The 26,693-nt window shown below is 42.9% G+C and overlaps 1 protein-coding gene across 4 annotated transcripts in view; it reads left to right on the top strand.

The window, feature by feature from the left end:
- ZEB2 (zinc finger E-box binding homeobox 2) overlaps window positions 1-26,693 on the top strand; it is a 117,954-nt gene that overhangs the window by 6,282 nt on the left and 84,979 nt on the right. The window lies entirely within an intron of this gene.

Here is a 26,693-nt window from a genome sequence, read left to right as displayed (position 1 = left end):
AGGATGTGTGAGGGCAACCACATACACGTTACAGACAGGGACAAACCAGAATAATACAACTGATGCCTCGGTGGGCTCCACTCCTGTGTGCGTGTCCCTGCGTGTTCGTGTGCGAAGATGGGCAAGGCTAGGGATTAGGTACCGGATAAAATTACGGCGGAGCTAAACAGAGTAGAAGGGAAAAAAGCTGGGGATTTTCCAAGCTAAAGGAGTTGATCCGAGCTGCTGGAGTGAAGAAGAGGTGTGCGGGGGGGCGGAGGGGGGGGGGGGGCCGAAGAGAGGGATGTGGAAATGAATGAGGGGTGACCCCCGTGAGGGGGGACCAAGAGAGAGGATGGGCAGGAGAGGACCCCGAAAGCTGGGCGGGGGGGTGGGGAAGGGGACCGCCCAGGAATGCGACGGAGCGACGGAGCTCCGGGAAGTTCGGTCAGATGATTCCCAGCGCCTGACTCTCTTCGCGGCACTTTCACTAGGGAGAGAAGTAGCGGCAGAGGAGGAGGAGGAGGAAGAGGAGAAGGAGGAGAAGCCAGAGAGCCCCCTTTCCGCACGGGCGCCCCACGAAGGCGGGGGCTGCGCCAGCGGCCGCAGAGCCGGTGCGGAGCGGTGCGGCGCCCTGCCCTGTCGTGCCTCAGCAGATGGGCTGTCCCCCTCCCTGTTGTTGTGCTCAGGCGTTTGTTGGGTAGACTGTTTTTCCCCTTCCTTTCCTCTCCCTGCCCTCAAAAATAAAAAATAAATTTTAAATCCCCAGGATGGAGGGGAAGGGGGAAAAGTTGGCTGTAATTTTCCCCAAAGTTTCAGTAAACAGCGCTCTTCGATCTCTTTGCCATCTCGCTTCCAGTTGCAAAGAAAAGGGAGAAAGTTCAATGCTTTCAGTGCGTCTGATCAGAGGGAGAACACAGACCAAACAAGCAGACACGGTTCTACTCTCTCAGAGCCTTTCTCCAAAAAAGATGTCCACCCCACCTCCCCCGCCCTCCTCTCAGGGATGCTGGGGAAGGGGGGAAACCTCCTTGACTTGAAATACGAGGGGGGAAACAAAAATAAACTCCAAACTGCCTGGTACCTTCAGTGAGTGGGAAGCGAGGCTTGTACTCCCTGCCTGGAGAAGTTTGGGGGTGGCCAGGCTGAAGGTGGGAGTGAGTGAAAAGCTGCTTTTGGGGCAGTTCAGGTGGCGGGAGACAGAGCAAGCACCTGGGAGCTCTCTCTTTTCCGGGAACCTCCTCAGGGCTGGGAATCCGTTGCGAGGAGATTACTTCGAGAGTTGCTTACAACAAATGTACTCCCTCCAGAAAAGCACCTGGAGATAGGCATTAAAAATTAATGCACTAAACGCGACTGACCAGGGCGTAATGATTATCTGGCCAGATTTCCACGGTTCAGCTTCAGATCCAGACTGAGCTGTGACACAGAGCAGAGGAGCTTGTTTTCTCTGTCAAGACTGATCTATTTATTTTATTCTGAGTTTCGAGAAACCCAGTGAATTTGGAGATATGTGCCTGACTCACTGGCGTGGCCATTCGGTACTTATTGGCTTTTGCTTATCACACATGCTTCGCAAGGAAACTTTTGGGTAAATTTCTACTTGCTGTAAGAAAATGGACTTGATGAATGGAAAAGACGTATTCGGAAAGGACATTGAAAATAAGGAAACCGTTACAAGTTAATTATCGATAATTATACATAGCCAACTGCCCAAGGTAGGGAAAATAGATGGTAGGTTGAGATGCAAGCTCTCAGGACAGGCTGGTAATATTCTCCAAGAGAAAATGTGTGTCTCCCTTCAGAGTGGAAAGAAGGGTGTTGATTCTTTTACAGCAGCCCCACATTCATTCCAAGAAATAGGAAATTCTTCGCCTCACAACAGTTTTTGGCATCTGCATTATCCCAGTGCTTTTAAGGTGCATTTTCTCCTCTGTGAAAGAGAACTCTTTGTCCTTTTTTCCCCCAAGACTATGGCTTCCCAAGGTAGACACTATTTTGTGCCTGTCACATACAGAGGGAGTGCAGGTTTGCAGTGCTCACAGACAATTGATTGTCTGCCCTAATGTGTTTCATTTACATGTTTATAACGTCAATAGTGCTGGGGTGTCCACTGTACCATTCATTCCAGCATTCCCACAAGGGTGCAATTGTCTGAATGGCCAAGTCAGACACCTTTTTGATTGCTCTTTAGTTGTCTTTTTAGGGTACAGAGAAAAAGGAGAGAAATCTGTGATGCAGAAACACTAGTTGAAAATGTTTCAGAATTAAACGTCACCGTTAAAGCAGATGTGAGCGTTACACAAGCAGTGTATTTTAACTAAGGCTCTGAAGGTGTAAACAAATTCAGAATGTGGGGATGATTGCTGCACACGGCATCCAGTCCCGTCCCTTATTTTTTTAGGCTTTTTAAAAATGATTTGTCGTTTTCATTATGATTTCAGCTCCTGTAAATGCAGCCACCTCCTAAGTCTTTGTATGCTTAACTGTAATTTGTGATTTTTCCTCCTATATATTTACATATCTCTGTTTATGCCAACAGCGTCAGCTAACCACTTGGGAAGTCTATTGAGAGAATATCTGGGCTGTGAGAAGTATAAACTTAAAAAAAAAAAAAAAAAAATCCAAATATTTCTCCATCAAGCATTTTTAATGAGAAAAACGACAATGCCTAGACTTCTTCTTGAAGCAGTTTAACTTAAATAGCTGTGCACCAACTTCTCACGCCTATGGTTGCAGTCCTCATGCGCTGTGAGCTTGCAGCAAAGTGTTCCTAGGAGCTTCCAAGTTCATACAAGATTACTTTCTAAGGTGTACTGTGCTGTTTTGATATGCCACACTGTCCTTTATCATTGAAGTTGCTTCTGAGGAAGGCAAGAAGCGATTGCTTGTGTTTTGTATCGGAATAAATAAGCTATGCAGCTTCTTGAAACTTAGCGAGAGAGAGAGATGCATACATGCATATACACTTAGGCTTGCATGTATCGTGTGTACACAGATAGGGTAGGTATAGGTGCGCCTGAAAATAACGGTTCACAATTCAGGCTAGATCATTTCTCCTTAAAAAAGATGCTGATCCCAACAGTTACAATTAATACAAGTTGACCTGTTCCGTCCATGACCATAAAGGAGAAAAGCACCAAGTCCTGTAGCTTCTGCTCAGGAGGTAAAACGAGGGAAAACTTTTTTTCCTCTATATAATTTTTCTTGTAATTTTAAAAAATGCCTGTTTGTGGAGATTTTTTTTTTTTTTTTTTCCTGTGCCTAACAGGGAAGGCACAGTAGATGCACCGTTAGCTGAACCCCTGACACGGCGGTCTTTTGAATGCCTTAGGTATGATTTCACTTTCGCTCACATCAATGCTGACCTGAATGCCTTTCATATCTGATCCGCTGTGTCTCTCCCAGTAAACATCCCCTGAGGGGAGAACAAAGAAAGGAGCTCTTCTTCTTCTTAATCACAATTCAGCCCATTCACCGCCGGCAGGCTACATTTGCATTCTGCAACAGAAAGCCAAGATGAAAAGAAAAAAAAAAAAAAAAAAAAAAAAAGGAGAGAGTGAGAAGAAGGGGGGAAAAAGCAGAAGGGTGGAGGCTGAGTAAAATAACTTAGGTGTTTGTAGCTGTTTGTTGGGCTTCCCCTAGTTACAAGCCTTATATAGATCCTGTTCTACCCAGCCTTGGCTCTTCTGACAGGCAGATAGTGTTACAAGATGGCATGCCTGTACTATTCATGGCCACTCGCTCTAACACTTGAGGTAGAAAGTGTCAGGGAGGGATCAAATTCTACTCTGAGAAGTCTGTTATAGTTAGGGTCAGGTGTGTGTACTCTCAGCTCTTGACTGCTGCCTATTATTTTGTTTTAATTACTATTATTGTTTACTCACCCTGACCTTGGGGAGCGGGGCTGGCTGGGGGTGAGGCAGCCTTGCTCGCCACCGGCGGGCGGATTACCGGGGCAAAAACGCTCTTTCCCCCATGGAAAGATATCTTTTGTGATATTTTTACGTGATCTGGAAGGGTCGGGCTGGGTGCTTCTGCGCCTGGCGGGGCGGTGGGCTGCGGCGGGGCCCCGGGGCCGGTGGCAAGGCCGGTGGCAGTGGCAGGGCTTTCCCCAGGCTGGCGACCGGCCCGGCCTGCCCTGGTCTACAGGGGAAAAGCAGCAACTCAGTGAATCCTCAGCGGCACCAGAAAATTAGCACGGAAGAGGAGTAAGGCGAGATTTGTGGAAGTTTCTATAGCTGGGCTCCCTGGATTTCATAGTCCAGTTCATATCCATTTTCCGGCTGTGTCCCCCCCGCCAGATTTGCCTGTTTGTTTATTCTTCAGAAGCCCTTCTGTGCTTTTAATCAGGTTTTCTTTTTAAAAATGGTGAGGTCTTTGGTCGTAGTCACTTTTTTCTCACCAAGAAAAGGTTTATTTATAACTGGATCCTGCTTACTGAGAAGTATTTAAGCCCTTTCAGGCAGAGCTGTCAAAATTCCCTGTGTTGTTTGCCTCTATTTGCAACATGTAAAAAGTAATATGCAGTTGCTGGTGTTGGAATAACCGGGGTAGTGCAGAAATCTCAAGTGACAAGTTTTCAACTACACTATCTCTTGCCGACCAAACTGTCATTTTTTTTTTTTTTTTTTTTTTTTTTCCCCCAGGAGCCACTTTTAAGCTCCTAACAGGTTTTGGTTTGTTTTTTTTGTTGTTGTTTTTTTTTTTTGTTTGGTTTTTTTTTTTTTTTTTTTTTTTTGGTTTTTTTTGGGTGTTTTTTTTTGGGGGGGTTTTTTTCTTCCCATCAGCAAATAGATTAAACGTGTTAAAGCAACTTTGAGAGGGAAGAACAGTTTGAACAATGAGGAGCACGAGGGATGTCTTATTTCCCTGTAGCTGCTGTGGCAGATTTCACTCATAAGGAGCACACTAACCGAGATGTTACCAGTTGAACAGAAGCATGTGACACAGATTCCTGATTTTTTTTTCCCAGAAGATTTGCCGAATTTACAAAAAGAGATTATCTCTACACCTTCCACCCTCCTCACCACCCCCATGACCCAAGCAACGGAGGATTTAGGCAGATTTACTTCAGTAAACACCTTTGGACACTTGGGGAAAAGTAGGAGGCTGTTTGCAAAAGCAGGCTTTTGTTAAGTGAGGTGCTGGATAATGCTTTACCAAGCAGCTGTGATATTAACCTACCCAGTAATGCTGGAAAGAGCGTTAACTCCTTGTGCGCTCGGGGGCCCTGCCCAGCCTAGCAGGTACCGGGCCTAAAGGGAGTTTTAGTGCGGGTCAGTCCAGGAGGTGCCACTGCTGAAGCCACAGCACCCGCCCAACCTGACACATCTTCTGCCTGGTGTCAGCTGAATCTTTTAGGATCAATCCATCAGATACAGGGCTGGGGAGAGCCATGAGGCAGAGCCACAATAGCCTCCTCTGTCAGTTTGGGGTCATCTATGTGTACACTCACACTCACACTCTGTATCTACCCCACACGTACATACCATATCCCCAAACCTCTCTAGGAAAGCTTGCATGCATTGCTAAGAGAGAAAGGTCAGTTTAGGATTCGCACTCAAGCAGCAGAATAGCTGGGAAGTTACATCCGCAAACCTGTATGAGTCGCTTCCCATTAACTCCTGTGGTTTGAAGGAAAGCCATCAGCTGTCTGGGGCTTCACATTCCCAAAAGTGAACTTCTTTTTTGGTTTCTTTTTTTTGGTTTTGGTTTGGATTTTTTGTTTGTTTGTTTTGGGGTTTCTTTTGGTTGTTTTCTTGTTGGTTTTTTTTTTTTTTTTTTTTTTTTTTTTTTGGCCAGAAACCTGCTTCCTGCTCTTTCCTGAGCCATTAGAAGAGGGAGCTAATAAGTTAGTTATTTTTGCTGGGCATAAGAATAACTTTACAGGTGTTTCTTTTCTGAGCTTGAATAAGATTGCTTCATTTGAGGATTTTTGTTGTGGAGGACTTTTTTTTTTTTTTTTTTTTGAAGTGTAGGTGTCAGTGTTAGAGCAGCCACAAATGTGTGAGAAAGCAAAGGGTATGAGACATGACAGAATTAAAGGTGTTTGCTATGTTGTTACCCGTGTGTCAAGCTGCAAGCTCCCTTTGTCGCAGCCTCCTGCCTCCTGGAGATTTGATAGTGCGGATCCACTTCCCCTCCATGTGATACAGCAGTTTCTGACTGGGCGTTTTAATGTGGTGCAGTCGTTGCTGTTGCATTGACCTCCCCAAATGCATATAAACACCTCAACATTGTGCACAGCCTGCTAGTCCCCCCTTACACAAGGGTGCTGTGCGCTGGAGCACCAGGACAGCAGTCATAGCATTACAGTGCTATGGCTGGCATGTAGCATCGTTTGGCAGGACTGTCCTGCCATCATCCCATAATTAGGTTTTATGTTATTTGTATGAATGACCAAGCATGCAGTATTCCTTTTGAAATCAAAGGAAGGCTTAAAATGCGTTTTTGAATACTTTCAGACCATGGTCAGGTCACAGTTTGAGAGCTGAATTCAACTGATCTCATTTGTGATCTAATTGAGGTTGGCAACAATCTTAGCAGTAGCAATAACATACAAATACAAATCAAAGAGCAGAATTCAGCAAATCAGATCTTTTGCTCAAATCCTGCCTGGGAGTTATTCTCCAGCTGCCAACAGAGAAGTTAAACTTTGTCCTGCTTCTCAGCGGCAGCGCGAGCCTTGCATATTTTTCGGGTCTTTTGCCGGGAAAGTTGGGTTGGATGGATGGGCACACAAAGGCGAGGAGGGAATTGTTGCCCCTTCGGAGAGGAGTAATGCACAGCGGCTCGTCCCGTGTGTTACTGGAGAGCCCAGTGTGGGAGGCGGAACGTGGAATGGGATTGGGAAAGGCTAGAGAGAGGGATGGATGGCTGTGAACAGGAACGGTTATTCTAAGGAAAAGTCGAGGCAGCTCCCTATCTTTACATCTATCGCTGCGGACTCCCGGAATGCAATTACCAGCGTGGCTGAGAATTGTTGACAAATTTCCCAGGGTCTGTTGGGAGTCGGTGCGGTGAGCGTCGGGGCCGGGACCCGGGACCGACAGCCAGGAAGGCCGCGGCCCCGACGCGAGGGCGCTCTGCGGACCAGGGGAGGGACCGGGCTGGGGGGTGGCTTGCCCCGGGCATGGCATCCCCGTCGAGGCACCTCCTCGCCCCTCCAAGCCGGGGTGCTGCCGGCCACCTCCTCCGGGACACTCCCCACTACCTTCCCCGGCCATGCAGCCGGGGCTGTGGAGCGGGGCAGGAATTCCCGGCCTCCCTCGGGGGTCTCTGCGGCCACCCGGCCGGTGGGAGCTCGGTGGGGCCGGCCGAGAACTGCCGCCCCCGAGAGCATTCCCATCCCGACACCCCGCTGGGGCCGCGCCGGCACCGCTCTGCGGAGCGATGCGCTTGGGCCGGTGAGCCCCCTCGGCCCCGACACCGGAGCAGAGCAGTCAAACCGCCTCTTTTGGGGAGGGGGGGCGCGGGTGACAGACACACGGACTGGGGGTCTCGGCGCCGTGCCCCGGCGTTGCCGAGCAAAGCCCTACCCTGGGCGAGGGGAGGAACGAAGGGCAAGCGGACAGGGGCGGCTGCCAGGGGGAGGCTGGCCCCCGCTTATACCCCTCGGCCTCTGGCCCGAGCTTCCCTCCCGAGGAGAAGGGAAAGAAGGAAGGAAAGGAGGAAGGGTTAGCGGCGGAGGGAGGGAGAGGAGGGGGAGCGGCTCCGCGCTGCCCACCGCTCCTCCTGGGTCTGGGATTTCAAGTGTGTCCTCAACTCCCCCTCCCGCGCCCTCTCCCCCCCCCCCCCCCCCCCGGTCATTATTTTCTTTGACTAAAACCTGTTTACTCGCCTCTTTGTTTTTTGACGTTAAACGAGTTTCCATCTCCTACTCTGCGGATCTCTAAGAAATAGATAAACCATTATATTTCCCCCCCTCCCCGATCGTATTTTAAAGCAGTGATCCTGACAGCAGTACTATTATTGCACTTTATGTTTTAGTGGATGTTTGCTGTTGCTAGTTACAGCAACACTTATCATAAGACAGCAAGAAAAGAGTAGTCCCTGGTAATTAAAGTAATGAAATATTCATTTACTCTACCTTTTCAGTAGTCTCACAAATTAGGCTGCTACATTTAATGCCTGCACTGCCTCTGTTTTTATTATAATGGCAGCTTTCGCATCTGCAATTAGGACTAATTCTGACAGTTACAATTTCTGAGGGATGGTAAACAGTGAACGAGATGTGCAGCAGTGGTATTACACGTGAAAAGCCCTTGTCTCTTTAACCTTGTTGTTTTTTTTTCTCGCAGAGGTTACCTTTTCCCGATGGTGCAAAATCGACTTGACATAACTGTTCATCAGTTTCAGGGTTTTCCCTGGAGGTATTTGCATCAAATCAGCCCAGTCAAGCTTCAAGTTGAAATTGGCAGGCCAGGAACTGACAGGGCAGGGACTGGGAAAGAGACAGCTAAAGTGCAGGCAGCGAGCTGACAGCGGCGGCGGGCAGGCAGGGGGAGAAGGCCCCACACCCGGGACTGAAGCCCAGCTCCCCCCGAGGTCCCCCGGCGCTCCCTCCGGCCATGCCTCTGCCCCCTCTCGCCTTAACAGCCCGGTCGGCCTCTGTCCACCTCCCGGTTCCATCCAGACTCCCCTCGGTTCCCCCAATTCCTCCTGACACTCCCAGTCGCCCCCGAACCTCCCCTGAACTCCCCCCATATCCCCCTCAGCTTCCTCCCGGTCCCAACTCCTAGTGCCCGTGGTACCCGGAGGAGGCCAGCTAGGGAAGGGGGAAGAAGAGGGGAAAGGTGAAGGAGAAAGGGGAGAAGGTGTTGTAAAACAAAGCGAAAAGTGCTGAAGTTGCTGTCACTAATAAGCTGATTTTGCTTCGATTCTTTGCGGAGCAGTGTCATGTTTATGCACTCCGACTGTTAAGAGAAGTGACTGAGAAGGTTGTTAATACCAGTGAAAACATATTTCGATCAGCTCAAAAAAAAAAAACCCAAACCAAAAACCAAAAAACCAAAACCAAAACCAACAACAAACAAAACCAAACCAACTCAACAACCAAAACCCCCAACCCAGAGAGATGTCCATCTGCAAAGATAATTACATTAGAATCAAACCAAACATTTCCTTGAATATGTTACTTCATTTATCCTCTGTCATGGGGCAGGGGGGCTCCAAGTAAAATGATGTGAAAATTAATTTTAAATAGATTACTAGACAAATCGGGATCATTTCTTGTGACATTCCCTCCTCCCCCAACAGAATTTTACTCCTTTGAAAATAATTCTGAGTCTTACATAGCGTGGGAAGGAGTGGCACAGCCAGGAACAGGCAACACCACTAAGACCTGTTCCATAAAGGTGAAGAAGAGCAGAACTGTGTTACTTTCCTGGGAAAGGGAGCTAACAATATATTCTTTTCCCCATATATATATATAATATATATATATATAGTCTTTACCAGATGATTAAAAACCCCTCTCACTTTTCCTACCAGACTTGTGCTCAAGTAAGCCTTGCTTTCACACAGTTTTTCAGCTGTGTGTGTGACAGGCATTGGCTGATCTGCTGATGCCCATTCGACAGGCACTGTTGAGCTAAAGTGGTGTGACGGCACAGTTTTGTTAAGCTGTGAACAAAGGGCTGGAGATGCCTCACTGGCATCATCCATGTGCATATTGGCCTTGTCACAGTTTTGCTTGATTTAATGCTCTGTTTATTCCTAGATATTAGAACTTAAATTTCAAACAATATGTTTTCATATACCACACACAAACTTTATTTTAAAAGCCTTTGCTCCCAAGAGCTACAGATTCATTTGTCTGCCCAATATGCATGCAGCCAATATTCAAAATGTAGCTCCCAGAAAAATAGGTGGCCAGTAGCCTCTTAACCATTATCTAATTAAAAAATGGGATTTCAGTTTTAAAAAGTCTTAGAAGGGTAAAAGATTTATTTCTTCTTTGATCATTTGTGGAGAGTTGTTATTTATTTCAACAGTGTATTTTCATATAAGCTCCTAAGGGAGAGGTTACCCTGTGTGCAGGCAGGGCACACAGGATGGACTTTTCAAGTGCCATATCATCCCGACGGTGTTGCTGTGATAAAAGCAGCACTTTGCAAATACCTGTAAGCATAGTCAGACTGTTGGCTGGCAGGAATAAAGAAGGCTGAGTTGTGGCAGGCTAGTGGAAGGGAGCAGGAAACTGGATTAAGATTAAATATATATGTTTGTTAGGTGGCCATAAATTTGTAGCTCAGCTGTTCATCAAGACTAAACATGAACATATGGAGTATAACTAGGTTCTCTTAGAGGTGCCATAAACTTTATCTATAGAAAGTTTTTTGGTGGTGATGGGTTTTTTTGTTTGGGTTTGTTTGGGTTTTTTTTTCTTTCTGTTTGTTTTTTTTCTCTTCCCTTCTTTGTCGCCTTTTTAAACTCTCTTCAGGTTTGCTGCAAGTGTTTGCCAAGAGATTAGCTAGTCAGCTTCCATGGCAGAGGTAGCCCTGGGAAGCAGCCCATTGCAGGGAGGAATGCTCAGTAGGTCGGGGTGTGAAGATAGAAGGAGCTGCCCAATTGAGAATGGGAATCAGGTATTTCCCTCTTTGTTTCCGATCAGAAGCAAAGTGCTTCTAGAAAGGTTTGTGGTGAGACATCAAATTCCAGCAGGAACACAGATGTTCCCACTTTTACAGGCTTACCAATGAACATTTTGGCTTAAACAAGCTTACGAAAGAAAAGGTTTATTTATTTTCCATTAGTAAATGCAGCATCTTAGCTTGATTGTATAAAGATTGTATCACTCTAGCCATGGAGGGCTATTTGGTCCAAGGCATAGTGCTTTACTTGAGGGCTGTAAGTAGGTATGGGAGAGAGGGGAGGACGGGGAGGAAGAAGCACACAGCAAAATGGAAGTATCCCTTCTCCAAACAGCCCAGTTTAAAGCCTAAATCTGAAATTGAGTCTGCTCAGCAAAACCTGTACAATTTTTCTACCTGTCCTTAGTCTGCTTCCTTTCAGCTATGACGGTTTTACTAGCTGAAATGAATGGATTTGCTTTCTCTGGCACCTTTTCTCAGTGCGCATTTACATCAAGTACTTCAAACAGAGAGCTGGGTGATATATGTAGGGGGACAGCTTGCATAGAATAAGCTTTAATGGTTAATTTTTGTATAGCTTTATAAATGAAAGAGACTTAAACCTACTAGCAGTATAGATCACAAGACCTTATGTGGTCTATTCTTCTCTAGATGCACAAGAGATTTACGTGCCTAAGTCCCATAAGAGTTAATGGGAGTTACGCATGTAAATCTCTTCCACAGTGAGATAATAGACCCTTTTATGTATGGATAGCTGTATTCTTACAAAAATCACCTACTGAACAGTAGAGTTTATGTCCTGCCCTCTTAACAAATGTTTATAAAACAAGCAGGCCAGCAGATGAGACCAGGAACCTCAGAAGATGTCTCAAACCAGCAGTGACCCTCATGCCCCCATCAGAGGGTGGCAGCACAGGGGCCAGCCCCAGGTCTGCCTTGTCCTGTTGGTTTGGTATCCTGGTTTTGGTCTGCTTTGAGTGACGACATTGCAGGTCTGGTGGTGATGGGGTCTCACATGGGCTGATGTGGGGTCTCACCTCTTGGCAAGTCCTAGCTGATAGAAACCTCTTCCTCCATGGATTGCCCAGGAGATTGGGAGGGGAGTAGCAAAGGTAACTGTGGGGGTGCACATCTCCCCATGTCCCTGCACCCTATCCCACCTGTACTGGGGGGCTTATAGCCCCAAAGTGGGCAACCCTCAGCAGGACTGTCGCGGGTGGCTGACAGAGCACTGTGGTGGTGGCAGAGTCTCCCAAAGCCCAGGTGCTCCTAGAGCTGCACATCTGCTCCCTCCCCACTCCGGCATGACCTGCCCTGGGAAAGTAAGCAGGCTTTGCTTCCAATGGGTATGGCCTCTGTGTTGCTCTGTGGGAATATATATATAACTTGGGTGATCTGTATCTGCAAACCATGATGAGTCAGATCAATATCTTCTCCCCCTGTAATGTGTTGCAAGAGATAGCCTGTGCCATGGCACACAAGTGTCAGGAATGATCCCCAGATTTTGTGAACCACGGCTCTTTTTGCCATCCCTGTTTCTTTCCATCACTTGCCTGCTCCTTCCCGATAGCAATCTGAGGCAGTTGGGTGAGCTACAGACTTGCCAGCCCCCAGGCCTGGCAAATCACAATCCAAAAAAACACCCAAGTTTAAGATGTGAGACTATCAGATTAAATCCAAGGGTCTCTACCAGCAGTGGGATGGGAAAAGCCCATTGTTTGGTGATTATCGTATCATCAGCCCCGGCTGATACTAGGATGTTCAAGGAAAACACACTTCGGTTACAGTTGATTTTCAGATTCCAAAATGGTGCTGCAAAGTCTGTGCATGTCTAATTATATTTTATGCTAGGCTGTGCAATACAAAATGTATGCTGCAGCAATCAGTGAGTTAACAGTATCAATCAATTTGTAAACAGATGAAGTCACTCATTCCCAAACTGGTTTTCCAAAAACAATTACTAAATTACAATAGAAAAAAAATTGTACAGTTACTGTATTTGTGTGCTGTGTTACAATCAACATACCAGGGAAACAAAACAATTTAATGCAGAAAAATCATCATTCATCTACATTATAATTGCTTCTTTTTCACATCTACAGGGCGGTTAATTAAAATTGTGATTAAATGCGGTCGTGCTGCCTAAGATGTCTTGCCCAAAACAGGTGGTACAGAATTTAAAAGTAAAAAAAATGTAATTAGCATTGGAAATTGAGAAATTGCCTGTAAGAATCAGTGTTAATTTCAGTCAGTGATGAGGTAATTTATAAATGAATGCAGTGGAGGCTGTGCAAATGCACAATTGCCTTCCTGCCTATTCTTAGCATTCTCAGCATGCAGGTGAAAATGTTTTCAAAATATTGAGGTAATTTGAAAATCAATCCGTGCATTCGGTATCTTTTTTCCTCCCCATTCACAGCAAATGCTGAAGAAATGCTGCCAGAGATGGCATGATGAATCAGTTTTGCACTTTTTGGGGAGAGATATTACATGTGTCGTAGCATCAACTAGAGTTTAACTGAACAAAATATTTGGCTAAGATCCTTTACAAAGGCCTAAAATGTCGACTCAAGTCCCCGGTAATCCTGAATGATTTCAGCTATGGTATGTGTTTAAATGATGTAGTATCAAAAAAAGTAACAGCAACCTGCAGTGAGTTGAAACAATGCAGCACAGACACTGAGAAATAAAAGACATGCTAATATGGCACAGAAATTGTAATGACTTCTTGCTCAAAATTAGTACAGCACACACGAAAAGCCTTGGTAGTACCGATGCTTTCTGTAAAAACTGTCTCTTTAAATATGCATTTTGAATTTCATCCGGCAGCCATAAAAGAATTGTTAACTAGGTTATGCATACGGAGATTTTCCCTTAGATGAACTTTGTTTATCAGTATTTTGGTGCTTTCTCTAAACTTTCAGCTAGCAAATGAGACATGCTAATTCCTAACACACACACAAAAAAAAAAAAAAGATGACCTGGGGATACAAAAAGCTAGCAGCAAACCTGACAACAAACAGATATTAAAGATCTAAAGTCTTCTTGACAGTCAAAAAAAATCCAAGGCACATGCTGCTGGAACTGACATTTCCATGATCTGAACAGTCCTCATCCCCCTGTTCGAGTCCACGGAGACCTCTGGCTTAGTTATCCCCCTGTATATTTAAAAATAAGTTGCACTTTCGATAGCGTTGATCACTAGGCTGGAATATGTGAAAATGCTTTGGATTTCTGAACAAGGACATACAGGTGATGGTATCAAGTTGCTGTAAAACACGCACGATGGCTTTTGAGCATAATGTACTTTAATTAAAGCAAGCTGGTCTTCCTGCAGAAAGACTGATTTAGCCATGTAATTTAACTATTGTAGCCCTTTCTATTAATTTTTTCTTGACTTGTAATAATGAACTTTTCTTCCAGCTGACACTTGTGTGTTTGGTGTGTGGGGTTTTTTGGATTTTTTTTAGCTTTCTGTTTGTTTGTTTGTTTGTTTCGCTCCTCTTGATAAGTCCTGTGCACTTCAGAGATGATTTCAAGGCTATTTAATTTGCTTGTAGAAAAACCTCTGCAAAACGACTAGGCCCATGAAGGGCAAAGGGCAAGGCCACGCCATGCTGGTCCTGCTGGCCTGCTGTGATGCTGCGAGAAAGCCGCAGAACAGCTGGGCAGAAGTTGCAGTTTTGGGCTATGGTGGGATGGTACCCCAGCCCCGTGTTTGCACAGGCACTGCTGGAGTAGGTGAGTGCAGCATCAAGTGCCATGTGTGCTCTCTGGCAAGTCAATTAACCTCACGGTGCTCAGAAACACTGCTGAACTCATTCACAGGGCTTTTGTGGAGCTTAATATCTTTAAAGCACTCTGCCGTTTTCTGGGACTGAGGAAGAACAAATATTCGTTGTTTCATCAGAAGGCAAGTGGATGCCAAGGAATTTGACTGAGAAAATTATAAATGTATGTTTCTAATAATCAAATTCTCAGAGTTTATTATACAACTGATTCTTTTAATTTAGAAGACAATATTGCTTTTAACTGCCCCCGCCCCCCCCCCCAGTTTTCTGCCACTGCATATAAAGAAGCTAATGGTAATCACTGAAGCAATGATGATTATTGACTGAAAGGTATTTTAAAATGGGAGCTCTGTTGTGTGTAGCTTAGCGAGCAGCTGCACTTAAGCATTTGAACTCCGGTGTAGGGGCTGTAAAAATACATCAAAATATCAACGGATTGGCATAACCTGAGTGCAGTCAGTGAGGGTGCATGAGTGACTTCAGTGTGACACAGATAAGAAAAGTTGGGTTTCATGCCTGTGGCTGGTTTTAGCAGAAAGCTGTAGATTTAAGCTTCTTTGACAATTTAGCCTCATCAAACCAAACCTAAGTTTGGGGTTTTTCTTTTCTGTCTCATGTGAACTCAAAGGAAAGCAGGAGATCAGGTACTGCTCTGCTTCCACCCATTAAGACTTCACCCGCCAGTTACATCTTTGGAGTTTTTGGGCCTGTTCCCATTAGGAAAGACCAAATGCCATGAGAAACATGAGCAGGATTTGGTCCTGAACAGGCGGTGCTTACTACTTGATACACTGAGCCATGGCCATTGTAGTGGTGGGGAAGTGCAGTGAAGGAAAAGCAGCATCGCGAATTCCTAAAATAGAAAGTAAGCATAAATATTTCTACTTTGCACGTAAGATTTCAATCACCTCTCAAAACAACTGAGCTTCTTGATTTAATTAATCATGCCTTTTTTGTGTGTGTGTGTGTCTTCGGAAAGAGCCAAATGAAAATATCCTCTTTGTTTCCCCTCTGTAACTACCGGAGCTTTCCTCGAGTTTTAACTCTTCTGTCACCCCAACTCACTAAGTCTTGATTTTTCTATGCTGTTTTTACTGCTGCTGTCCCATGGCAAGCCCCAAAGCCTGGAACATTTTGTAATGACTATGTGACAAATTGGTGGGCTTTTATTCACATCGGACATCTTTTGCCAGGATTGCTTGTTTTTTCTGTTTGGCTGTGTCACGGGACCAAAGGTGGCTGTTTTTGTGCAGCATGTCAAATCTGGTTAACATGCAACCATTTATCTTTAAAACCCCCTCCTGCACAATGGCAGGGGTGTATTGGGCCACTTGTACGGGCTCCAAGCATCAAACATATACATATTTTTTCAGTGCCATCCTCTCTCTATGTGTGAATGCATCTTGGGCTGAGGCACTGCGGTGAGCAGGTCATGCAGCAGACAAGATGTTTCATAATTTTGGGAACCTTTTAGAGACAAATTGTACAGTGCAAGTGTAGTGTAACTGAACTGCTGGTTGCCCAGTGAAGTGTAGAAAATCAGATACAGCACAGCCTGAAAGAATGAAATGTGAATTCATATCTATGTATATACACAGTACTTTATAAAGAATTCATATACAGAGAAAACCATATTTATTCTCTTTTTCTCTGCTTGTGTTTGAGGATTTTGTGTGGTATGTATGTGTATAAATGTGTTTATGTGCATGGTACATATTCATAAAAATAATATGCCATGCGATATGGGAATAGTTGTATGTGTGGTGCATTTATATGTGTAAGTGGTAGGTTTGCAGGTTAATGCCTGCTTGACTCTCTGTGTGTGTGTAAATGATGTGTGTAAATGACGGAAAGGAGCTTGGCACAATGAAAAGATGAATGATCCTAAAAATAAAATTAAAAATCCCCAAACTCCCACAGCAAACTTGGAAGCTTTGGGTGCTTTTCCAATTTTTAAGTCACACAGAGCCATTTATGATGAAAATGATTTCCTAACAGATACGGAGATAATTATCAAATGCAGAAGCTGGTAAAAGAAATGGGAAAGTTTGATTCAATAGAAAAATGAGGGCTGGCTGCAGATTCTTGGTGCCTTTTGCAGTTGCAACATCTGAGATAGCGAGACTCAATGTTTTTTTAATGATTTGCTGTGTTGTGTAATAATTATACATATAGTGCAGAGAGGTTACTCGGAGGAACACCACACTATGAATGTTTTTTTGAGTAAAGGACCCAGGAGATTGCCTTTCACTTTGAAAACAATCCCTAATATCAGGAAAATGCTCTGTTTGTTTATGCGTACATAATGCAAGTTTGTCCGCCTGGGAACTGCAGCAAATGGGAGAAGTATGCATGGATTTCACAGGTAACAGGATTACGTGGGCACATAATTGATCCATTTGGAGAAAAAAATGACAGTGCTCTAAAGATGCCTAGGCTTTGGAGATGGAGTTTATGAAACAGGCATTTGTAAATTCAAAGGAATCAATATGTCAATTTTATTACATCTCAGGACCAGCTGGGCATTAAAGGAACAGTAGCCTTTTTAAAATTGCAGCTGCGTATTCTTTCATTGTGTACCTTTCTTAAAAGGCTTTGGATTTTAGAAAATGTACTTTTAGCAGCGCTTTGCACCTTTTCAGTGACCAGTTCGCATGGACAAAAAAAGACACAAAACCTTACATCGTGTCAGTTTTCCTCTTAAGCCGCGGTTGGTAAAATCTGCCAGGCTGCAATAATACCGTGCAAAAATCTCACTAAAAATATATATATTACATGGAAGGAGACTTCTGCCTGTTCATATCCCAAATGCTAAAAAAAGAGATTTGAGATTTTGCATGAGGGACTTAGCACATGTGGCAGAAGCAGCATCAGGATATGAGATACCTGAAAGAGTGCATTAAAGACCTCAAGTGAAACGTGGTCTGAGTGATTGTAAACTAATATCTTCTCTTTCCTTCTCACTAGAGTTTAACCCCCCCGATGATTAAATTTAGAGCAAAGCTTATTTTTGTTCTCAAGGGACAGCAGTCTTCAGCTGCCCAGATTTCAAAATGCTACTTTTCACACAAATTTGTCAACATGCAGCATGGAGGAAGATGTTGAATGGAATTTGGGTTGCCTGGCAGTCCACTGCCCATACGTTCTCAAGGCTACCTCAAACAGGCTCTAAATCCCAAAGCTGCATTTTCAAGGAATTAATAATGGCCACTGACATTTTTCCTTTCCTTTCAGCCAAGGAGCAATTGTGGCTTTCCAGAATACGTTGTACACTGCTTTACCTAACAGGCATTTGACTGATGGACTGTGTTGGTAAAAGCCATGTATGTCTCCAGCCTTCAGAAGATATCCTGTTGTCTTCTCTTCTTTGCTTGCTGGCAATGTTGCTGTGGACCTGATGGCTACAGCCTTCTCTGCAATGCCAAATTTATAATTAACTTTGCCAAAGCAATTTCTGGTATGGGGTACCTAATTATGGTGGGTGCTCCCTCCCTGGAGGTGCCCAAGGCCAGGCTGGATGCAGCTTTGAGCAACCTGCTCTTCTAGAAGGTGTCCTTGCCCATGTCAGGGAGGTTGGACTAGATGATCTTTAAGATCTGTTCCAACCCAAACCATTCAATGACTCTATATGTTTCAACACATCTAAAAAGATACTTGAAAATAATCAAGATTTTGAGTCCCAAGAAGGAGGTACCTAGGATCAATGGCCACTGCTCCCTGAGACTTTTCTGCCTTCTCACTTCCCCAGCTTTATCATGATCCTCTCTGACCTTCTATAATGTTCCTTCGACTTCTTTTGCACAGTTCCTTTATCTTTGAGCTCATACTTCTCAGGCCAGCCTGACTACAGACAAGGTCTCTAGATCTGTCTGTATAGTGCCCCAACCTGGCTAGTAATTCTACTTTTTCTTGCTTGAGGATCTCTACTTTCTATAAGGTATGGTTACAGTGTTTCTTCAGTAGTCTGCTAACACTAAATCATGCCCCAGATGACGTGGCATCACACCATAAATAGGCTTATTGTATTAGTGAGCAGTGTATAAAATAGGTAGAGTACTCTCTTCATATATGTATATTCTACTATAGCTCTATTTCCTTTAGATGAAAGTGTGAAGTGAATATGAAAGAATAAAAAGTCTCGTTTTCCCTGAAAAGGTATGGAAGAGCAGATACAAACAATACAGGCTAGTTAAGTAGCATTATGTTGTCAAAGACTTAACATGACTTAAAACTTTACTATGCAACAATGTTCTTTCAAAGCATTTTGTAATATATTCATGTGATAAGGAAGACATGGAGGAGATTCAGAGTATTTTCATAGAAATTTGTGGTATTGAAGAAAATAAAGATGACCTTCTCCCAAGCTGTGATGCTCAGAACTGATGTAAATGGAGTCTAGCAAAACTATATAAACTATATAATAGATTAAGGCATGCAAAACTTCAGAGGTGAGGCAAGCTTCTGTTCAGCATAGCTTTTGCCGGCATGCTTAGGTGTGAAAAGTATGATGTAGACACCTTGTTCATCTCAGCATCCTCCACCAGGGATAAGATGCTGAGACAGGCCTTAGTTGTAACCAGTCTAAATTAGCATTTTCCAAGCCCTACAGCAATCTCCACTCAAAAGATGTCAACCATTTGCATTCTTGCTAGAGTACAGTAAAAGGAGGTTAAGAAGTGACTTAGTCGAGCCCTCCCAGCAAGTCAATTGGTACTAAAAACCTAGGACTAATAAAACCAGAGGTCCTACTCTGACCCTGGTTACCTCCACACAGTCCCAGAGCCACTCTGTGGCAGCCTTTTTATTTTGTCAGTTCTTTGAATCTGATTCTAGAAATAAAACAAAACTTCCCAATGATAAGGTGGAAAACTGGCAAAATGAAACCCTGTCGTCAACCTGATTGATGGTTCTTCCACTGACATCACAACAGCTTCTTCAGAGACTTTTACAATCTCTATAGAAGTGCAGGAGGCATTGCCAATATCCTCAGATCATTGGCATGATAGACCGTAACGGCTTCTTCAGAGCCGTTACGGTCTATCGTGTCAATGCGTACTTAGGGAGTCCTCAATGCATGGATCATTGACACGGTACTACATAATGGCTCCTTAGAAGCCATTACTGGGTATCAAGTCAATGCATACTTAGGGAGCCCTTAATGCACGGACCCACGCAAGTTGACTTGTTCTGAATACTAACAATCCTGTGGAAGAGTAGTTACTGTGTATGGCATTGAGGGAGACTATTGATACCAGCCTGCAAGAGCTTGACTTGTGCACCATGCTCCCAGTGCCTTTATAGGAGAGGTATGGCTACTCCTGAGTCAGAATGCTGCACAGAAGAGTCTGAATTCTGTGAACTTTCCCTCCTCTCCTAACATCTTTTTATTTCATAAATATGTAAATTGACATAGGAAAGCCAAGAGGCAGCCCAGGACAAAACATTTAGAATTAGAATATGAAGGCTTAAGAATAAGTAGTTTCAATGGAAATGCTGGCAAACCCTTACACATGGAGCAATAGTTCTGTGTATTTTACCCCTCTCAACTACTTTGCTGTAGTTATCAAATATACCATGTATTACAATGATCCCTGCAAGATGCTTAGCAACCTGTGCAAAACCAACCCTCTTGAAGAAGAAATGCTTTGTTAAATACCCATCATCCAGTGAGGAGTTTGTTTGGATTTGTTAACCTGGTCCCTGGGGATCATCTGTGGATACTTTCCAAATCACTACCATGAATCTGCTTTGACCTGCAAAGGCAAATCCCCTTCGTTTGGCTTCCCCCAGACAAGATATCCTCGTACTAAGTTAAAAATTCTTCTAGTTTGCTGTTGTTGATATTTTTCTTTTGTATTCTGCTTACTGACTGACATCTGCTATCATGCTAAGCAGGTGTTCCTGTGTAAACGAACGTGCCCTGTTTGTGTTTCGCCATCCTCGCTACTGCGCACCCAAATGAGCAGCATGATTAAGAATCCTGTAAATTTTTGAAAGGAAACGGATGGCTGCCCTACTAGAACATAATTACACCATTCCAACATCCGCAGCTCACTGCTGCAGCCGAGTTGGAGAACAGGAGAAATTAATAATATATAATAGCATCATTCTTGTAATTTATAAATGAAATAAAGTAGAGAGGAGATTCTGCTGATACGCATTTTCTTCTTAATCCTAAAAGACAAAGTATAGATTAGAATTTTACTGAGGTGAAACCTGGTCACAATATCATACTAGTTGCAAGTGTAGGGCCTGATTCATGAGAGGGATTTTGCTTAGGGAAAAGAGCTAATATCTTTTATTGGACTAGAGCAAAAAAATGGGCATACAAAGACCTCTAAAGGCAGTCCCTGATGAAGGGAGGTTAGGAAAGCTCCACAGATCTTCTAGCTAATTTTTAGCTTAATTCATCTGTAGGTATTGCAGGAAGACTTTGTTGCATGCTGCATTTTTTCTCCCTGGCTAAAATAATACACTGTCACAGGTCATCCCCTCAGATTAATCAGTTAAAGATGTTGTCTAATCTCCTATTTTTGTTGAAAAACAGCAATGTTTTCAAAAACAATATTTTGAGCTTCAGCAATGTGCCAAAAGGAGCTGTACTGCAAACCATCACTCAAGTCGAGCCTTGGAGTTGGTGCTCTAATTACACCTCTCAACCCTGCTGGAAAAAAGATACAACTTGTTGAAGACGAAGACATATTATTTGTAAAGACTAAGCAGCATAACTTTTATTTTTTTTCCATTGCATAGTTAAATGCTTTATTTTTTTTTTTCTGTAACTACCCAGATGTACTCGTCTGAGTGTTGGCCTAGCTGATTTATACTTTTCCCTCATATAAACTCATAAACTCATATGAGAGAGTTACCAAAAAAGCACACTACTGTTTACTTACAGGTTAATTAGGAACATTTTTATAAATTTTGACACTACAAAACTCTGAAGAATGGTAACTGCTTTGATGGAAAAGGTCGGCACAGATTCCCCAAGTTTAACCCAGCAAACACAAATGTACGCAGCAAGCCCAGACGTACACTTCTCTTTTAAACTAATGTATATGTTTGCGTTGTATTCTTCTAGAAGGCCCCCTTAATAATTTGTTTCTGAGAAAATATGTGCATATACAGATTTATTTCATTAACAGGTATTTATTTAAGTGGGCTGCACTGTATTTAAATCTCTGAATAGTTTCCATTACTTCCTCAGCTCACTTCAAGTTGACTAATTTTAATAAGGCTAAGGTGCCTAGGGTCTTATTGAGTGTTCAGTTTGATCAATATGGCTAAATTAAAATAGTGCAAAATATAAGCAAATGTAGTCTAACAACTCAGTGAAAAATGTGAAGTGCACCAACCATTGATTAGTGTTCCATAGCCATTATTTTGTTGGTTTAAGTACACTAACACTGCTCAAGAAACTGCATCTACCTCCAGCACACTGCTGCAGTCTTGGTTGTCATGGACTGTATTCTCTTCAGCTACACCTGTGCAACCCCATTGGCTTTCATCACATCACAGACATCTGAAGACATAATTTGGCTCTGTATCATGCAGAATCAGGTCTGCACACCCTGGTCTCACAAGCAGTCTGCCTGGTCCAGATTTGGTCCATTCGAGGAGGAAACTTTCCAGGTTTGATGGGGATTTGAGCAACCTGGTCTAGTAGAACGTGTCCCTGCCCATAGCAGGAGGCTGGAACTAGATGATCTTTAAGGTTCCTTCCAACCCAAATCCATTATATAATTCTATAATTCTGTGATGAATAGCATTCCTGTTTCACTTGCAGAGCAAGCCTGGATTACACCGAAGGCAGAAGGCAGACAGTTACGATTATTTGCACAAGTGAAGAGTATTTAATAATCTACTTATTATGAATTTGGGGCTATACATCACTTCCATACGTGTATTTTTAAGACAGGAACAGACTCTTAGGGAAATGGTTATATATACAAGAAGATATTCATTTTTGCCCTCCTGTAACACCACAATATTATTGTCATAAAAGATTAATGTCAACCCCTACCTGGTATTAAATTGCTTTTGGTAGCCCTTGCATTCGTGTTTTTCTGAACAAGACAAAACCACTTCTAAGGTAACTATATGCATCTTCAAGTCAAATTACTGCTATTACTGGGTTATATTTTCTTTTTCAAGTGCCTCAGTTTCTGTGGTATATATTTTTTCCCATGGATATGATGTTCTGAACAAGGAACTTAATTTTTGGGCAGTAAAAAAGCATACTTCAAAAAATAGTGTCTTATAGAATCATAGAATCATAGAACAGTTAGGGTTGGAAAGGACCTTGAGATCATCTAGTTCCAACCCCCCTGCCACGGGCCGGGACACCCCACACTAAACCATGTCATCCAAGGCCTCATCCAACCTGGCCTTGAAGACCACCAAGGATGGAGCATTCACAGCTTCCCTGGGCAACACATTCCAGTGCCTCACCACCCTCTCAGTAAAGAATTTCTTCCTTATATCCAATCTAGACTTCCCCTGTTTAAGTTTGAACCCGTTACCCCTTGTCCTGTCACTACAGTCCCTGATGAGGAGTCCATCCCCAGCATCCTTGTAGGTCCGCCTCAGATACTGGAAGGCTGCTATGAGGTCTCCACGCAGCCTTCTCTTCTCCAGGCTGAACAGCCCCAACTTTCTCAGCCTGTCTTCATACAGGAGGTGCTCCAGTCCCCTGATCATCCTCGTGGCCCTCCTCTGGACTTGTTCCAACAGTTCCATGTCCTTTTTATGTTGAGGACACCAGAACTGTACACAATATTCCAAGTGAGGTCTCACTTGTTGATAGACATTGCACATGTCAATTATATGATTTTTTTTTCATACTCCAACAAAAAGCTGCATTTTCCACGTACTAAAAATAATTTGTTTTTCTTTCTTTCTCTTTCTCTTCTTTTTCTTGGTTAGCAAAAACATAGATCATCATACTTTGACATTCAGCGCTCGTACAGTTTTTAATGGTTTCTAAAAATATGACAATAACTCTTAGCAATCATACCTTCATATGATTTTAAATGGTTTTTGATACCTTTCTTGTTTTTTCAGTAGTTTTTCCCTCTACTTGTAGCGTGACCTTTCTGCTTGTCTGTAATCTCCTTGGTAAGTGATATTTGCTGCAACAGTTCTTCCTTTCCTTGATATCATCTTTTTCTACATGGCCAAAAATTAATAATTTTACACAAGCAGAAGCTTATGCTGCTTATGTAAAAAGAGCAGAAGCTTTGTTGCAGGTATATCAGTAGTGTGAGTATAAGAAAGTAAGAAAGAAAAAACCAGAGAGAAATAAACATGAGGGATTTCATATGTCAACAAAATTAAAAAAAAGCAACTTGAAAGCAAATGCAGTCACATTTAGGAGAAGTAAATTCTGTGAAGATGAAGTCAATCATGAAAAGCATTTCTCTAGTTTAAACTAACCAAATAGAGTTATAAACAGCATAAACATTTGAAGTTCCCCTTTTTTAAATTAAAGCTGGAGCTTTAGCTCCTTAACCTTCAACATGACAAGTAGAGCACACTGTGCAAAACCAATTTTTAAGTCTTCTTAACAAACATCTCAAGTGAGAAGGGCCAGCACAAGTTCAGAATAATTGACTTTTCATTTGTAGCTATGCCAAAAAAAAAAATGCTTAGGGTTTTTTTGGTTTTTTTTTTTTTTTTTTTTTTGTTTTTTTGTTTTGGTTTTTTGTTTTGTTGCTGTTGTTGTTTAACTTTGGTGCATGACAACCTTGATTTTTTCCAGTGTTTTACATGTTTAGAGATTTTAACATCAAAGGTACTGGTCTCTGTAAACAAGTGTAAGTTTACCGAGGCAGCTTCACTTACACTCTTCCCTTGTAATCAGATGTGAAAATTACAACCTCCCTTTTGGCTACATGATAATTACACATTTCAACATACAAAGAATTGTCTCTGTTTCAGTTGCTGGAATAAAACAGTGAAGGCACTCGGGAAAATATATTATTATATTAAAGATCAGTGCCATAGCTGTTTTTAGTAAAAGTGAAGTTTGTAGTCACAACTATGATCAAGATACTTTGAGATTTACATATATACTTATATATATGAGAGAGAGAGGGAGCAGTTAAAAATAAAATGAAACTAAGGTATCTCAGCTTGGAAGGTGAAACTTAGCCCATGAACCAAGGGCCAGCAAGCAGCCTTATCCCTGCTTAAACCTCACCAAAGCCCTATTTTGAAGGTGAATTTTACTCTAAAAGCATAATTTGTTGGAAAGTTTAATGAAGTTTCTCTCGCTTTGCCTTGTTTTTCTCCTTTTTCTTTCTCCTGGCTATTCTCTTTCACTCACCTGGAAACTTATGAATTTCTTGTGCATGTATCGATTGCCTTGCAAATGCTGGGTACAGGAAGAATTCAGAATTAAACATTGCTCAGAAAGAGCTGTGGGAAAAAAATTACATATGCAGCAAAACATGTTAGAGTTCTGTTTTGACAGTTTCATGACCAAGCCAAAAAATATACTTTTTTTTTTTTTTTGTACCTGGCGCAGTTTCACAAAAATGTCCCCTCAGGGAATAGTAATTTTTTTGTCAGAATCACTGTTTATTTACTGAAAAATTTAAAGTTTTGCCTTACGTTAGAGACAGAGTTGCTGAAGGTTACAGTTCAACATCAGCTCATTGCATTGCCTTCACTGTGAAAGCGTGGTTTGTGTCACGAGACAGGGATAAAAGCATTACACAGACAGAGGACAAAATAAAAATGCTCTACATTTTAAAAACATAGTAGGTGAGGTTCATTAGGTCTTTTGTTACTTATCTCCAGCCATCTCCTGGCCTGCTCACAAGTGGTGGACAACCACCTTGGACTTGCAACCACCATGGCTGAACGTGGTAGAAGTGGTTTAGGATGGAAGTAACTGGTTTATCCCACTAAGTCAAAGCCTTGTAGATTTTGATGGTGGCAACAGTGTTGAGACCTTTGCTGTTATCCATGGAGATGTTCACAGATAGCACGGCTTTGAGAGTCGGTCTTCATCTGCGCCTTGCTGGGCTGGAGTGATCAAAAGGGGTGTGGGTAGCTTCTCACTACTGCACCCAGTAGGGAGCATGCCATTGGAAGAAGTAACCCAAGGCTAATCTAGTCATGTCCTATTCCATGAGTGCTGCCTTTGGTGTTTCTGCATCAAAACACTATCGAAATACCCTGCAAATATGTGTCTGTGTGCAGCACTGTCCCGCTGGCCATCCAGCCTACACTGCCTACAGATTTGGGGGGTGTTTCCCACTTTGCTCGTATTAATCCAGGACAAATACAAGCATGCTTGGGACATAACCCCATATCATAACCAGATCCTGAGATCACGTTAATATGAGAAGATGTAATGACTTAAATCGAGTTCTATCAGTAAAGGAGAATTAAGTCTTCCACTGTAAAACTAAGTTTTGTCCCAGGGTAAAGCTTGGTGTTCTCAGCAGAGAGGTGATTTTTTTATTCATTCTTACCTTTATCCATATGTGTACATAAACAACATTTTTTTTGCCTATAATCAGTTTATAAGATTGCAGGGTTAACAGAAATGCACTGTAGATGCTCTTTTGCATGTATATTTACCTTGAGTGCAGCTGCAAACAGTTGGGACTGGCAGGCTGACCTTTCACACTGGCTACCAGCCATGTTCAGTGAATAATTCTGAAACAAATTTTTTACTAGGAATTTTAACATAACTATTTATTTCGGGAACCAATTTGCATGAGGGAAAAAAACCCCACAAATGTAAATACAGATTTCCCCAGGAGATTAAAAATAGTCCAAAACTAATAGCCTAATCTAATTCACATAATGATCATCATGCAGTATAATCAGTGGGCCTAATCCTGACCTCATGGAATCTCTCTGAATTACGGAACTCAATATCCCTATCTAAATTTGAGTTTACACTTTGTATCACACTTAGAGCAGGGGAACAGCTTTTGTCTCTATGGTGAATAATATTTTGCAAATTAGACCTTGTTAAAAAAAAAAAAAATCCAAACCAATATATAATATCGAGGGGGAGTTTCTCCAGACTCACACTCACGGGGCAGAGGTCACAGACGGAGTTTCTCTGGTAGGAAATAATAGAGCACCATACCGAAAAATAACTTGAAATCTGTGACTCAAGCTGATGAGGAGGGAGTTAATAAGAAGTAAGGACAGCTCTTCTTCCGTACCAAGTGCTCATGTTAGCATGGCAGTTAAAGGTATTCCTCCATCCTCATCAAGTTTGAATTTGCACCTTGTATTTATTATTTACTCCTTTTACCTTCCCATCTTGGAAGCTGCGTGTTTCCCCTGACCAACAAGT

This window comes from Psittacula echo (assembly GCF_963264785.1).
Source record: "Psittacula echo genome assembly, chromosome: 6".
Taxonomy (NCBI): Eukaryota; Metazoa; Chordata; class Aves; order Psittaciformes; family Psittacidae; genus Psittacula; species Psittacula echo.
This window is presented reverse-complemented; position numbering and strand designations above follow the sequence as displayed.